We start from the raw sequence: 17227 nt of genomic DNA on the forward strand, positions 1-17227 counted from the left end.
GTCTCTGCCCTTTCAAGGCACCCGGCATGACTCTCGGGGGAGACAGGGTGAGATTGGTTCTGACTACTGTGCAGCTGATTCCAGACCAGAAGAGAGATGGGGCCTCCTGAACTATCTAGGAACTCCCACAAAAGGACTAAAATCTATCTCGCTTTATATTTATTTTATTTTATTTTATTAATTTATTTGACTGTGTTGCGGCACATGGGATCTTTTAATCGTGGCATGTGGGAACTTGTTTCCTGACCAGGGATCCAACCTGGGCCTCCTGCACTGGGGGCATGGAGTCTTAGACACTGGACCACCAGGAAGTCCCTAGAATCTCTTGTGAGTTTCCCTAGTCGGCTGGCCTTGGGCGGAGCCACTGCCCTATGTTCCCAACATCTGGCAGGCCTGCTACTTCGCAAGTTCAGTTCAGCCGCTCAGACATATCCGACTCTTTGCTACTTCCCAAAGTGAGGATCAAATAGAGCCGTGTCACCCAGGTGAACAGAGAGCCTTCAGCGCCACCTGCTGGAGAGACAGTAGCGGCATCTCTAGTGGACCCTGCAGCCCCAGAACACGCCATCCCTGGCCACTGGGGAAACTGGTTGGGGAGGTACGATGGACAGCAGGGAGCAGGGCCATACTGCTTCTCAGGAGATTAGACCTACTTGATCCTATAAACAGGTGTGGGTTCCTCCTGCCAGAAACTTAGAAAGCTGCACCTGGCGCTCAAAATACACCTGACCTTGCAAATACAGATGGATGGATGGAGGCATGTCAGCTGCTGAAGGTCAGGCTAGGAGGAAGGCTAGATAATTGCTGTATCATGGAAACAAGGCAATTTTCAGCAATTTTCTGCACAATGTCCTGGCTGTTTAAGTCCAAAGAGATGATTGGAGAGGCCAGCTGGAGACTCATGTCAACTCTATTTCATCAGCCTGAAATTTTCACAACAGTCATGACCATTAATGAGCCTACGGCCACTGCCACTATACACCTCCCCTATCTTTCCTCTCCCAGCCTGAGTGTCTACAGGGTATCCACTGAGCGGGGGGCTGGGGTGATTGGCCCCAGGAGACTGGGAGAAGCAAGCAGCTCAGCCCCAGGGAGGGAAGGGAAGAGATCCAGGCTGTTCCCCACAGCTAACATCTCTCAAGTATGTCCTTTGTGTCAAATCATGCACCTACACACTAGACATGGGATCTCATTGACCACGGCTGTGACCAATGAAGAAAGGAGGTCCATACCCAGAGGTATCAGTGTCCACACTAGTCTCTGTCTAGATGGAGGTTCCCATGACCCAGTCCTGCTGACCATCTTCTGCTGTTCAAGCCACGAAGGAGGAAGCATGATGGAGTGGTCAGGAGGCAGCCTCTGGAGCCAGACTGCCAGTCCTGCTCCTCACCAACCTGCAGTGTGATCTTGACCAGTAACTTGACTTCTCTGAGTCCCACATACTCTGCCTGTGATATAGAGGTTGTAACAGCACCTACCCAGGTCTTATTCCCTAGCTGGCACAGCCGGTGTCAGTTCTGATTGGTGACTGTCATAGAGTTGTTACATTATTTTTTATTGATTATTATTTATTTATTGACTGCACTGGGTCTTCACTGCTGCACAGGCTTTCTCTAGTTGTGGTGAGCAGGGGCTCCTCTGGAGTTGTGGTGTGCGACTTCTCATAGCAGTGGCTTCTCTTGTTGAAAAGCAAGGGCTCTAGGTGTGCAAGCTGCGGTAGTTATATTACAACCCCCAGGCTCTAGCGCACAGGCCTTGTATCTGTGGCTCATGGGAGCCGTGGCTCCCATTAGCTGCTCCGTGGCCTGTGGGATCTTCCTGGGCCAGGGATCAAACCTGTGTCTCCTGCATTCACAGGCGGATTATTTACCACTGAGCCACCAGGGAAGCCCTTCATCCCACGTTTGATGTGTTAGTTTTATTAGCATTGAGACTGCTAAATAATTCCTAATTTCCCTTTTGATTTCTTCTTTGGACCGTGGGTTATTTAGAAGGGTACTGTTTAATTATCAAATATTTAGGGCTTTTCTGGATGACTTACTGGTTTTCACTTCAAATTTAATTCTCTTGGGGTCAGACAACATATTCTCTAAGATTTTCGTGTTCTTCCTTTAGTTCTGTTGATTTTTGCTTCATTGCACTTTGAAAGTCTATTATTAAATAATCATTTAGGATTGTTAGGCCTTCCCAATAAATTGACACTTTTATCATTATGAAATATCTCACTTATCTCTGATAACATTCCATGCCCTAAAATATACATTGCTTCATATTATTACAATCATACAAACTTTATAATACCTACAAATGCATAATTTTCCATTCTTTCAGTTTCAACTATTTGTGTCCTTATATTTAAAATCTATTACTTACAGCAGCAACAAGCTGAGTCTTATCATTTTCATCCTGTTGGATAACCTTTGGCCTTTCCTTGGAAGATTTCATTCATTTAAATTTAATGTGATCACTGATATGGTTGAGTTTAAGTCTAGCATCTTACTATTTGTTTTCTATTTATTCTACTTCTTTGTTACTCTTTTCTTGACTTCTTTTAGGCTAACTGAATAATTTTATATTCCATTTTATTTCTTTTACTAGTTTTTTTTTTTAGCTATACCTTTTTATATTGCTCTAGTGAATATATTGTGCATTATTGATTTTCCAGAGTGTACCTAGAATTAACATTTTAGTACTTCAGGTAAAAGGTAAATACTTTAAAACAGTATAATTCCATTTAACCTCTTGCTTTGTGCTCCCAGTTGTGTATATTTCACTTCTAAATATGTTACAAACTCCCAAAAACAAAATCACTAGTTTTGCTTTAAACAACTGCCTTTTAAACAAATTAAGGTAATGAAAGATAGTTTAATGTTTGGCCCTATGTTTACCTTTTCTGGTGCATTTTTCCATGAACCCCAGTTTCCAAGCCATTCCTTTCAGTCTGAAGTACTTCCTTTAGTACATCTTGTGCAGTTCTGCTGGAGACAGATTTTTCTCAACTCTTTTCTTGTGTGTCTGAAATAGTCTTTATTTTTCACCCCCATAGTTGAAGGATATCTTAGCTGAATATAGAGTTTTGCGTTCACAGTTTTTCTTCTTTCAACACTTTAAAGAGTCTTCTACGCTCTGGTTTTTTTTCTGATAAGTCCCCAGTTAGCTCCAAAATGACGTTTTATCATTAGCTAGTTCAAATCAAGATACAAAAAGGAACTTCATATTGAATTTTGTCATTATGGGGGCTCTTTTGTCCCTTGTAACTTGAACAGCTTTTTTCCCCAACACTGTGTGTGTGTGTGTGATTTTTGAAGGACTGGATCAGTTGTCCTAAGGAATGTCCTCATCATGAATTTGTCTGAACTTTTCCCTCGTGGTAGGTATTTCTCCCTCCAAATTTAATTTGTTCCTGTATCCTCTAAGCTTCTTGTAGACTGGACCTCAGATCTGTAAGATTCTGGACCTGGCTAGATTTATCATTTTTATATTTTATATTGTCTGACATAAAATATATTGAACAACCTCTCTCCATCTACCTCATAAGGTTGGCAGGGGAATTAAAGGATCATAAAGTATTTCTCAGCACCTAGCTTAGAGCAAGTGCACAGAAATGCTGCTAATGTCATTATTGTCATTCAGTCAGTTACGCCACTGCGGATGCTGTGGGCAGCCCACTGATTAAATGCTGACTACAGATGTATCTGGTCTTACTTTTAAGTTGTGAATTAATTCTCAATTTTTTAAGTGCCGGAAATTTTAAATCAAATTCTAAATTTGTAGCTTCTTTGGGAAAATGAGAAATAGCAACAATAGGTCCCTCTTTCTTCATAGCCTTGATCAGCTAGACCTAAACTATGGGTGCGACTCTCAGAGGGGGCCCACTTACTCCAGGTGACATTCATTGCCTCTAAGTCTATGAGGGCTTGTAATTCCTGGTCCAGGTTCATCCCGTGTCTTGTCTGAAGAGCTGGGACCATTTCTGAGGTCCTTCTCCTGTTGTTTCAGTACTCTAATCTTCAGGAAGGCTGTGACTGCCACTGCTGAGAGAAGTTCCACTTCAATTCAGCAAATGCTCATTGAGTCCTTTAACCAATCAATTAAAATAATTAAAAGCCATTCTCGGCAACCACATTGTCAATATTCCAGGGCTTTCCAAAGGTTACTATCAAGAGCCAAGTGAAATAACCCTTGGGAAAAAAAAATTGATTCTATCAGTAAAATATTCTATCTCATGCTAAAAAATGGACAAAACTACCAGTTGACCAAAGGTGGAAAAATAGGAAGGACTTGCTATGATTCGTAGAATTTATTCTTTTGTATAAAATAAGACCAAGATAGACGTGGCATCAGCATCATGATGGAGTGAGATGCGCTCTTTGTCTCTCCCCTTCAATGTACAACCAGTAAAACATTCACAGCTCAACAGAGGTATCTCTGCCCAACTCACCTGAGATTTCAACATATTTGTACATCTAACAGGGGTGGACTGGAACACACAGAGGAGGTGGAACTAGGGGAATGGTAGAGGTGGCACCTGCCATCCCAGACTCCCGGTTGTGACAGCTGAATCTGCAGCCCCAGAGAACCCAGTAGCAGCAGGGGAGGTGGTGTACACAACTCCAACCTCCTGGCCCTATGTAGCAACTCCCATGGCATCCCTCCAGCTGTTGAGGTATCCATAACTCTGGTCCCCTGCCCCCACCCCTTGTGGGAAAGCCTAAACCCGACTATATGACAAGGGATGTGTCTGACTCTTTGCGACCCCAAGGACTGTAGCTGGCCAGGCTCCTTTGTCCATGGAATTCTCCAGGCAAGAATACTGCAGTGGTTTGCCATTTCCTTCTCCAGAGGATCTTCCCAACCCAGGGATCGAACCCAGGTCTCCTTCATTACAGGCAGATCTTGTATTGCAGGCAGATTTTGAACCACCAGGGAAGCCCTAGACATATGCATGACAAGGTATATGCACCCACAACCTGGGTTCCCCCCATCCTTCCCTTTTCAAACGCAGCGGAGCCTGCCTCAATGCCCACCATCCCGTGTCCCAGACAGAGATGCCAGTGACACCAGCAGCAGCAAGGCACCAATAGCCCCTAGAGGCACAGCAGTGACAACGATGGCGCTGGATACAGAGGCAGTGGGGGATGGAAAGTGCTGACTCTCAAATATAACCTGAGGGAGTGAAGTGAGTCAAAGTCGCTTAGTTGTGTCCGACTCTTTGCGACCCCATGGACTACACAGTCCATGGAATTCTCCAGGCCAGAATACTGGAGTGGGTAGCCTTTCCCTTCTCCAGGGGATCTTCCCAACCCAGGGATCAAACCCAGGTCTCACTCATTGCGGGCAGATTTTTTTACCAGCTGAGCCACCAGGGAAGCCCAAGGGAGAGCAGCTAACAAAACTCAAAAAAAAAAAAACAAAAACCCACCACCAACTTGTGCTATAGCGCCACCTGCTGTAAAACAAAAGAAAGGAAGAAAGTGAACTGGCTCAGTCGAGTCCGACTTTGCGACCCCGTGGACTGTAGCCTACCAGGCTCCTCCATCCATGGGATTCTCCAGGCAAGAATACTGGAGTGGGTTGCCATTTCCTTCTCCAGTAACACAAAAGAAAGGCCTCTAATTTCTAATCTGTTCAATTGTTAGAGCGATATTTTTTTTAAAAAAGCTTTATGGGAGTTCCTTAAAGCGTCTGCCTACAATGCGGGAGACCCAGGTTCGATCCCTGGGTCGGGAAGATCCCCTGGAGAAGGAAATGGCACCCCACTCCAGTATTCTTGCCTGGAAAATCCCATGGACGGAGGAGCCTGGTAGGCTACAGTCCATGGGGTCGCAAAGTGTCGGACACGACTGAGCGACTTCACTTCACTTTCACTTGGCAGTCCAGTGGTTAAGACTGCGCTTCCATTGCAGGTGAGAAGTTCAATCCCTGATTGGGGAACTAAAATCCCACAAGTTGTGTGGTGCGGCCAAAAAAAAAAAAAGGAAAGAAAGAAAAGAAAAGAGAGAGAGATTGAAATGCTGTAAAAGAACCAAACAGAAATATTGGAGTTGAAGAGCTCAATAAATGAGATAAAGAATGCGTTAGAAAGCATCGGAGATGAAGAAAGCATTAGAAAGCATTGGAAACAGAGCAGACCATATGGAAGAGAGAATTAATGAGCTCAAACATGGAAATCTAGAAGACACAAGTAGAAGAAAAAGTATACCCACCATAAAAGGGATGTTAAATAACATCCTCTGATCTGAAGAGGAACTTTGAGACTGAAAAACAGAGCAGGCAACTCCATAAAGTGCAATTATGACATTTATTGTAGGTAACACACCCAGGCAGGAGATAATCTGGAGGCATTTGCAGCTATACTTTGCACCAACAAAAGGGGTACAGGGGGATTAAAAGAGGCCAAAGCTAAAAATAGAACCAAGGCTAAAATAAATAAAAAATAAACATCTAAAAATAGAAACACATCTGCACAGGGAGGAACCAGGGCTGATTCCTCCCTCCCCACCCCCACTCCCCGGGGATCTCGTGACCATTATTCCTTAAGGGCCATTAACCATCTGCATCAGTAAAAGGCATTCTTCCAGTTTCCTATCAGATAGACAAGGATTAAACTTGGTGAGGAGCTTATCTGACCTAGATGCATTCCTGTGAGTAAGCCAAAGATCGGTCTTGCAGAAATGGGACTGTGGTTTTATTAAAAAGGTGGAGCTGACAAAATGGAGTGAGAGTGGTTCGGCCACACAGATAGCCACCGGCCATCCGGGGTGAAGGGGCCGAGGAGGCTGGCCACCAGTAGCATGCTGGCCTTCAGGCTGACAGTAAGAAGGCAAGGCTGCCCCTAGACCAGGGCCAGGGGAGGGAAGGGTTGGCTTTCGCCCTCCAGGAAGCCTGAAATTGCTCAGAAACTGCCAAAGTATAGCCAAAGTGGGTGGTACTGTGGTACCTGGGTTCCTCCCCACCTTGGAAGCAGCTGCCAGGCCTAGAGCAGGAACATCAGGGTCACCACAGCAGCCAAGTCAGAGCTATGAGGGATTCCTTCTGGGTCTTCCAGGAGCTTAAATGGCTCAGGAATGATGCCTGAGAAAGGCAAGTTAGGCTCGGAGCTGTCAGGAGCCAGGGGCACATTGGCAGGGGTGGGGTGGGGGGGGTGCAGGGAGACAGTCCCTGCTGCCATAACCACGTGTTGCTCACAGACTAAGTCTGATTTTCCCCCACCCCAGACATGATGAGCACACACCCTCCCAACTCCACCTGGCAGAGGGCCTCCATCCTCTGGGCATCAACCTGCCCAGAACCAGGGCTCAGCATCACCCAGGAGGTCCCAGCAGCAGAAGATCTGCTCTGCTTGGAGGAAGCAGATCAGCAAGGCTCAGAGAACAGGCCTGCAGGACAGAGGCCCCAGTGGCCTGGTCCATGGCTGCCATTGGCCCAGGCTATTCTTCAAGTCCTCAGTTTCAAGATGACAGCCCCACCAAGGTCACTGGAGAAACTACACAGATGGTCAGAATCCACATCTAACTGGCTCCAGGGATAAACAGGAGGCAGCGGGAGATGGAAAGCATCACTGAAATGCCCAGGGATGGGCTGCTGGATACTTCAGTGAGGCCAGGGAGCCAGGAGTGGAAGGAGAAGCTAATGATTTTATAGTATTTTCCAGGGAGGGCACGGATGTATGGAAAAGTCAGGGGCCCACATGAGAGTCAGCAAAGGTCATGGATCCAGGACTATATCCAAGGTGATGGCCCTGACCAAGTGGCATTTCCTCATCTGCAAATCCCTAATGATGGTAGCATTTATCCCATTAAGTTGTGAGAAAAAAGGAAAGGACATGCGCCATGGGAGCGGCTCAATAAATGGGAATCTGTAGGTTATGATTGAGGGAGGGTGGTGTCATGGTTAGGGGATGGACTCTGGGAGTCTCCTGGATTCACATCCAGCTCTGCTACTTACCACCTGTGGGCTTTCACCACTGTGTGCCTGTTTGCTCATTTGTAAAGTGAGGATGGAACTGATAGTACCAAACTTGGAGGGTTAGTTTAAGGATTAAAAGAGTTAAAAGAACTCAGGATAATTAACACTCACCTGGTCATCCAAGTGTCGACTCATTCTCTCTTGATCTGAGGGTGGGAAGTTACCAGCAGCAAATTTCTTTTTTTTTTTTTTTCCTAATATTTACTTATTTTACTGAATTGAGTCTTGGTCATGGCACTCAGGATCATTGCAGCACGCGGGCCTCTCTCTAGCTGTGGCACGTGGGCTCAGTAGTTGCAGAGTCCCGAGACATGTGAGATCTTAGTTCCATTGACCAGGGATCAAACCCACGTCTCCCACGTCTCCTGCTAATTCCAGACTCTTAACCACTGGACCACTAGGGAAGTCTCCCAGCAGCAAGTTTCTAATACTAGACCCTCCCTCTCTTAAGCCATCTTCTGAGAAATGAAGAGGAATTCTCTTATCTCTGACTAAACCAAATGTAAAGAGGAAACTAAACGACTATAGGGTCACATCATGTACTCCCAAGCCAAGGCAAAACGGTTTAAATTCCTTGAGGTTTTTGTTCTGCCCGCTCTGTCGATGTGGGTGATGGAAAGTGAACTGGGTTAGTAGGTGGGAGCTGGGGTGGGGGGCAGGGAGTGGGGAAGCAGTGAAGTGGGAGGAAGCCGCCTTCCCCTGGATGCCCAGGGTCAAAGTCAGACCAACAAGCACAGGTGGAGCTGCAGAGGAAGCGGCCCCCTCTCCCCTCCCCCGCTGCAGCAGCACAAGGGTCAGGCCAGAGACTTGAACTCTGCAGATTTCACACCCTTAACCGGGTTTTGTTTTTTTTTTTTCCTGATTACGAAAATAACTTGGACTTCCCTGGTGGTCCGGTGGTAAAGAATCCACCTGCCAATGCAGGGGACACAGTTCCATCCCTGGTCTGGGAAGATTTCCCTTGCTGCGGGGACAACTAAGCCCTTGAGTTACCACTACTGAGCCTGCCCCCTGTGCTGTGCTGTGCTTAGTCGCATCTGACTCTTTGCAATCCCACGGACTATAGTCGGCCAGACTCTTCTGTCCACGGCGATTCTCCAGGCAAGAATACTGGAGTGGTTTGTCATGCCCTCCTCCAGGGGATCTTCCCACCCCAAGGATCGAACTCAGGTCTCCCACATTGCAGGCGGATTCTTTACCGCCTGAGCTACCAGGGAGGACCAAACTCTAGAGCCCCAGAGTTGCAACTACTGAGCCCCCACGTGCTGCAAGTACTGAAGCCGTGCGCATAGAGCTTGTGTTCCACAACAAGAGAAGACACTACAGTGAGAAGCCCGAGCACTACAATGAAGAGCAGCCCCCGACTCGCTGCAACTAGCGAAAGCCCGTGAGCAGCAATGAAGATCCAGCACAGCCAAAAATAAAATAAAATTAATTAAAACAACCCTTACTTACCGCCGGAGAAGGCAATGGCAACCCACTCCAGTACTCTTGCCTGGAAAATCCCATGGGTGGAGGAGCCTGGTAGGCTGCAGTCCATGGGGTCGTGAAGAGTCGGACACGACTGAGCGACTTCACTTTCACGCCTTGAAGAAGGAAATGGCAACCCACTCCAGTGTTCTTGCCTGGAGAATCCTAGGGACGGGGGAGCCTGGTGGGCTGCCGTCTTTGGGGTCGCACAGAGTGGGACACGACTGAAGCGACTTAGCAGCAGCATAAGCAGCTTACTTATCGCTGGGAATAAATTGTTTATTATTAACATTTTAATGTTTATTCTCAAGCCTTTCATATACACACACACACTTTTTTCTACCTAACTGGAATATACTTTTGTATCTTTCTTTTTAACCGAATAAATGGTAAATATATTCATATATATTCTTTGGAGAAAAACATTTTAGTGGTTTCAGAATGGTGCATTTTATTGGCCTACCACAATTTAGTTAATTGCCTATTGCTAGCTGTTCATGTGATTTCAAATTTTACTTTCATTGTATAAAGTACACTTTTCCCCCAGGTATGATTTTCTATATTTGATTATTTGGGTCCATTTAAAAAATACTTTTGCTTGGCAAAAATGATAAACAGAAAATATTCTATGGACAAAAGAGCCTGGCGGGGTACAATCCACGGGGTCATAGAGTGGAACACGACTGAGCACGCATGCCCCACCCCACCCCCGCTTCACACCTAAAACAGTCTTTCTGTAGCTGGATCGGGCTCAGGTCTCTAACCTTCTAAGTCTCGCCTCCGCTCTGCCCTCTGGTGGTGGTCTCTGTCCCGCACAAGAGGAATGAACTATTTAAGGAATTTCCGGAAACAGGGGCGTGACGACTGAGAGTATATTTGCATACCCACAATGCACTGCACTGAGGACAATTTTTCAATATAAAAATGGCTGTATTCTTTTTTCTTTGAACTATTTTCTCTCAAAAGTGAGAATACTTTCATAGAATTGCCTGAGAAAAGACAGGTATGAACGGCTCTGTCAGTTAAATAATCACTATTACTGTGTTAGGAGTAACAGTTACCTGAGCAATGCGTGCCGCGAAGTTGGGGTATACTCTGGTTTCTCTTCAGATCGTATAAATCTTTCGCCTTTTACTAAAGATTTCCGTGGAGAGGAACAATTCTGAGTTTTTACCCAATTTTTTGAGGCCTTGCTTTTGCAAGGCTAATAATGGCGTTAAAAAGTAGACTGAACTTGTTGGTGCTTAGCTTAGTATGAAGTACTAGTGAGTAGGTAATATTTAGTGTTCGTCTAAAATATATCAAAGCAGCGGTGCTCAGCTGGCGACGCTGTTTAATCATACTCAGGCATGAGTTTAAAAGTCAACTTTGAAAACCTGAGTATAACTCGTTGACTTTCTATGTATACTTGTGAAGGTTTTTTTTTCTAATGATAGCTTAGTTAAAAAAAAAGCAAAAGTCCCAGTTTTGAACTTACTTGTTTAAATTTAGGCGTCAAGAAAGAATTTTGACGCTGCTTAAAATAGATTTGACAAACACGGCAGGAAGTAAATTTTTAACCTGTTTCATTGGCCAGAACTGAGCTTCCTGTTCCCAGCTTGCTTAGCTGTAAAGTATGTTGGGAAATGTAGTCTTTCTCCTAGGCAACCATGAGTTTTGTGAGGTTTGCGCTGGCGGTAATAAACATGCCTGCTAATGCAAGAGAGTTAAAACACACGTGTTGGATCCCTGGGTCAGGAAGACCCGCTGAAGAAGAGCTTGGCAACCCACTCCAGTAAGTCTTGCGTGGAGAATCCCATGAACCTGGTGGGCTACAATCCGTAGGGTCCCAAAGAGTCCAACACGACCCAATCGGCTTAGCACGCGCACAGGAGAGAGAGGGAATGTTGTTCAGTTGCTAAATGGTGTCTGACTCTGACACACACCACCCCCCCGCCCCCGCCCACCCATGACTGCAGGATGCCAGGCTTCCCTGTTCTTCACTGTGTCCCAGGAATTTGCTCAGATTCATGTCCATTGAGTTGGTGGTACTGTAGAATCTTCTCCTCCTCTGTTCCCCGTTCTCCTCCTGCCCTCAATCTTTCCCAGCATCAAGGTGTTTTCCAATGAGTCGACTCTTTGCATCAGGTGGCCAAAATATTGGAGCTTCAGCAACAGTCCTTCCAATGAATATTCAGGGACGATTTCCTCTAGAATTGACTAATTCGATGCCACTGCAATCCAAGGGACTCTCAAGAGTCTTCACAATTTGAAAGCATCAATTCTTTGGGGATCTGCCTTCTTTATGGTCCAACTCCCACATCCATACATGACTACTGGAAAAACCATAGCTTTGACTATACAGACTTTTTTGCAAAGTGATGTCTCTGCTTTTTAATACACTGTCTAGGTTTGTCATAACTTTCCTTCCAAGGAGCAAGTGTCTTTTATTTTGTGGCTGCAGTGATTTTCGGAACCCAGGGAAAGAAAATCTGCCTGCTTCTGCTTTCTCCCCTTTTATTTGCCATAAAGTGATGAGACAGGATGCGATGACCTTAGTTTTTTTTAAATGTCGAGTTTTAAGCCAGCTCTTTCACTCTCCTCTTTCAATCTCATCAAGAGGCTCTTTCTGCCATTAGAGTGATATATTCTTAGAGAGTGAATACTGGAGAAGAAAACCAGCTGTGTCTGCCCCAGTAAAGGAGGGAGAGAATCCATCCCCAAGTTCATTCCTTGGGCTCCATTTCTTTGCTTTCCAGGCTCCTCCCTGTGGTCATGGGCAGGGAGCCTCTCTGAGGCTGGAACAGGGTTGTGGGGATTACCCCTTCCCAGGGCCTTTTGATGTTCTTTTGTAGAGAACCAGGACACCAGGCGCAGGGAGCCTAAGGCAACTGCCCACAGTCTAGCCCTGCTCCACTGGGGAGGGTAACTTACTTTCCTCTCCCTTAGACAAACTGCTCCTCTCACAACCAAATCTGTTCAAGCAGAACTAAATGCTAGTGGCCAGTGATTTCTTGGGCTCCGAAGGCTGAGTGTCTACCTAACACAGGGATTTTAACTTGCGTGTTCAACTTTGGCAAACAAACAAAAAACCCTGTTGTAATGAGCGCTCCTAGCACCCAGATTACATTCTCCAAACACCATTCTCGATTAAAAGCTGTCTCCTTGGAGAAATGGCCGTCTGGTTCTTGGGAACCTCTTCAAGATGCTGTTTCCTGGCTCATGGCTGGAGTCAGCCATGCCCAGACAGATCTAGACAATCAGCTGCTAAGATCAGAGAAAGAGAGAACTAGATACTCTATGCCCCCAGGTGAAAGAGCGTTCTGCTCCCATTAAGTAATCTTGCCAGGAAAAATTGAAGTTGAATCTGATCAAGACTAGATCTGACTACCAATTAACAGAAGAGCAGAGCACAGTGGAGCTTTTCTGCAGCACTGGGGGGGATGAATGCAACCAGCAAAGTCCTGACTGCAAGGAGCTGTTTGGGGCAAACCACCAGATTTCTTCAACAAATAAATTGCAAGAAGAGAGAGAGAAGAAAGGGAAACTTATATGTTAATAGAGAGTTAAAAGCAACCTGTCTCACTGTGCAGAACTTGATGGGATCCTGGTTTAAACATACAGTATTCAAACTTTATTACATTTATGAGATGTCTTTGTTTTTTAATCTTAGTGGGTCTTTGATGATTTTAAGGAATTATTGGAGGATTTTGGATATGATTATCATATTCTGGCTACAGTTTTTGTTGTAACCGCCTTATACTTAGAAGTACATACAGAAATATCTACAGATGAAATGAAATTATTATATCTTGGGTTTGCTTCAAAATTGTAGGACTACAAAAAATGTGCCCCACAAAAAAAATTATTTATGAAAAAAGTAATAATGTGAGTGGGAGAGAAGCGGTTGATGGCTGTTGGACTTGATGATGGGCACACAGCTGCTTAGTTGCTTCAGTCGTGTCCAACTCTGGGGGAACCTATGGACTGTAGCCCGCCAGGCTCCTCTGTCCATGGAATTCTCCAGGCAAGAGTACTCGAGTGGGTTGCCATGTCCTCCTCCAGGAGATCTTCCCAACCCAGGGATCGAACCCGGGTCTCCTGCACTGCAGGCAGATTCTTTACCACTGAGCCACCAGGGCAGACAGAGTTTCTTTATTCTATTAGGTCTACTTATGTATATGTTAAACATGATTCATAATTTTAAAGTTTTGAATAGATTTTTAAAAACAAATTTGTGATTGGTAACACATGTGCTTCTGTATTAATAGATGAAATACTGAAATCTAGTGGCAAATCTCATGATTACCATAATTTCAAAGTCCATAATGAACATAAACAATATTTCAAGATGCTTGCCACCCCTGGGCGTGTCATGAATGTGTCTGTGATTACTGACAATGATGCAAATGCCAAAGTTAATCAATCACAAAAGGTAAGGTTGAATTTCAGTTAGAACTTAGTGAAAAAAAATTTTTTTTCAATCCAGCTTTGCAGATCTCCTGAATGCTATCCCTGGAGCCCACGTTTAGAAGCCCTGATTTACATTCCCTGGTCTCCAGGCACACTATACAAACGATTCCCCCTTGTGTGTGGCGAAGGTTTTTAATTTATCAAAGCACTTTCGCATAGTCATTTATTTTGTGGGAATTCTTAACCGTCTTCCGAAGCTGGAAAGTTTATTAGACCCATTTTACAAGTGGAAACCTAAAGTGTATGCACTTAACTCACTTGTTGAAGGTTACACAATGATAATGACAGACCCGGAGATCGAATGCAGGTCCCCTAACTCCCAGCCCACTCCCTACTTTTTCCACATCCAGCGCTCATCCCCTAAAATGCTGCCTAGTTGCTTTTTCTCAAAGTTTTCCTTTGAGGGAAGCCACAGCTTTTCTCTCCTCAACTCACCCACTCACTCTTGTCTGTTTGGTCATCTCTCAGGAGCATTATCCCGCTCAGCCCCACCCCAGCCCACCCTGCCCTGGCCACCAGCCCTCATGTTGATTCCTCTGGTGCTTGCAGGCAACCGGGAGCTCTGATTTCCAGCACTCTCCTTCACACACTAGCAGAGGTGATAATTAACCTGCCCCTGGGCAAGTGTGTCAACCCTGCAAGGTTGTCAGTGACTTCTGGCAAGTCTCTGTCACTGTGTCTCAGTTTCTGCTTTTGTAAAACAGGGTCATGAACTGTCCTCCTTGGTTTTGGGGGAAGCTGTGAAGACTGGCTGAAGTCATGATGGTAACCAGGTGAGAGAAAGTGATCTATCCATGCGAGGAATTACTGCCTGTAAAGTTATCATTGCCATGGATTAGGGCCAGAGCCCATCTATCCCCTTGCTTTTTACAGATCGCTGAGGTGAACCTTCCCTCCTCTGCCTCCTGTACAATGTCACGAATCTCTGTCCATAGTTCTTCAGGCACTCTATCAGATCTAATCCCTTGAGTCTATTTCTCACTTCCACTGTATAATCATAAGGGGTTCGATTTAGGTCATACCTGAATGGTCTAGAGCTTCCCTGGTGGCTCAGACGGTAAAGAGTCTGCCTACAATGTGGGAGACCCGGGTTCGATCCCTGAGTCAGGAAGATCCCCTGGAGAAGGAAATAGCAACCTACTCCAGTACTCTTGCCTGGAAAATTCCATGGATGGAGGAGCCTGGTAGGCTGCAGTCCATGGGGTCACAAAGAGTCGGACATGACTGAGTGACTTCACTTTCTTTCTTTCTTTTGAATAGTCTAGTGGTTTTCCCTACTTTCTTCAATTTAAGTCTGAATTTGGCAATAAGGAGTTCATGATCTGAGCCACAGTCAGCTCCTGGTCTTGTTTTTACTGACTATATAGAGCTTCTCCATCTTTTGGCTGCAAAGAATATAATCAGTCTGATTTCAGTGTTGACCATCTAGTGATGTCCATGTGTAGAGTCTTCTCTTGTGTTGTTGGAAGAGGGTGTTTGCTATGACCAGTGCGGTCTCTTGGCAAAACTCTATTAGTCTTGCCCTGATTCACTCTGTACTCCAAATTTGCCTGTTACTCCAGGTATTTTTTGACTTCCTACTTCTGCATTCCAGTCCCCTGTAATGAAAAGGACATCTTTTTTGAGTGTTAGTTCTAAAAGGTCTTGTAGGTCTTCATAGAACCATTCAACTTCAGCTTCTTCAGCATTACTGATCAAGGCATAGACTTGGATTACTGTGATATTGAATGGTTTGCCTTGGAAATGAACAGAGATCACTCTGTCATTTTTGAGATTGCATCCAAGTACTGCATTTTGGACTCTTTTGTTGACTATGATGGCTACTCCATTTCTTCTAAGGGATTCTTGCCCACTGCTAACTGCTACTGCTGCTAAGTCGCTTCAGTCATGTCCGACTCTGTGTAACTCCATAGACGGCAGCCCACCAGGCTCCCCCATCCCTGGGATTCTCCAGGCAAGAACACTGGAGTGGGTTGCCATTTCCTTCTCCAATGCGTGAAAGTGAAGTCGCTCAGTCGTGTCCGACTCTTTGCAACTGCATGAACTGCAGCCCACCAGGCTCCTCTGTCCATGGGATTTTCCAGGCGAGAGTACTGGAGTGGGTTGCCATTGCCTTCTCCAATTCTTGCCCACAGTAATAGGTATAATGGTCATCTGAGTTAAATTCACCCATTCCAGTCCATTTTAGTTCACTGAACCCTAAAATGTCAATGTTCACTCTTGCCACCTCCTGTTTGACCACTTCTAATTTGCCTTGATTCATGGACCTAACATTCCAGTTTCCTATGTAATATTGCTCTTTACAGCATCGGACTTTACTCCATCACCAGTCACATCCACAACTGGGTGTTGTTTTTGCTTTGACTTTATCTCTTCATTCTTTCTGGAGTTCTCCACTGATCTCCAGTAGCATATTGGGCACCTACCGACCTGGGGAGTTCATCTTTCAGTTTCTTATCTTTTTGTCTTTTCATACTGTTCATGGGGTTCTCAAGGCAAGAATACTGAGTTGGTTTGCCATTCCCTTCTCAAGTGGACCACGTTTTGTCAGGGATCAAGATCATCCCCAAGAAAAAGAAATGCAAAAAGGCAAAATGGTTGTTTGAGGAGGCCTTACAAATAGCTGTGAAAAGAAGAGAAGTGAAAGGCATAGAAGAAAAGGAAAGATATACCTATTTGAATGCAGAGTTCCAAAGAATAGCAATGAGAGATAAAAAAGCCTTCCTCAGTGATCAGTGCAAAGAAATAAAGGAAAACAATAGAATGGGAAAGACTAGAGATCTCTTCAAGAAAATAAATAGAGATATCAAGGGAACATTTCATGCAAAGATGAGCACAATAAAGGACAGAAATTATATGGACCTAACAGAAGCAGAAGATATTAAGAAGAGGTGGCAAGAATACACAGAAGAACTATACAAAAAAGATCTTCAAGACCCAGATACCCACGATGGTGTGATCACTCACCTAGAGCCAGACGTCCTGGAATGCAAAGTCAAGTGGGCCTTAGGAAGCATCACTATGAACAAAGCTAGTGGAGGTGATGAAATTCCAGTTGAACTATGTCAAATCCTAAAAGATGATGCTGTGAAAGTGCTGCACTCAATATACCAGCAAATTAGGAAAACTCAACAATGGCCACAGCACTGGAAAAGGTCAATTTTTAGTGCAATGCCAAAGAATGCACAAACTACTGCACAATTGTACTCATCTTACACACTAGCGAAGTAATGCTCAAAATTCTCCAAGTCAGGCTTCAATAGTATGTGAACTGTGAACTTCCAGTTGTTCAAGCTGGATTTAGAAAAGGCAGAAGAACCAGAGATCAAATTGCCAA

The 17227-nt window shown here is 44.9% G+C and overlaps 1 non-coding gene across 1 annotated transcript; it reads left to right on the forward strand.

Moving 5' to 3' along the window:
• Window positions 1-10528: 10528 nt before the first annotated feature.
• LOC122452678 lies at window positions 10529-10644 on the forward strand. Its single transcript, XR_006272826.1, has one exon. It is a non-coding gene; the product is annotated as a U5 spliceosomal RNA (small nuclear RNA).
• The last annotated feature ends 6583 nt before the right edge of the window (window positions 10645-17227 follow it).

The sequence above is a fragment of the Cervus canadensis genome, chromosome 13 (genome assembly GCF_019320065.1).
Source record: "Cervus canadensis isolate Bull #8, Minnesota chromosome 13, ASM1932006v1, whole genome shotgun sequence".
NCBI classification, from domain to species: Eukaryota; Metazoa; Chordata; class Mammalia; order Artiodactyla; family Cervidae; genus Cervus; species Cervus canadensis.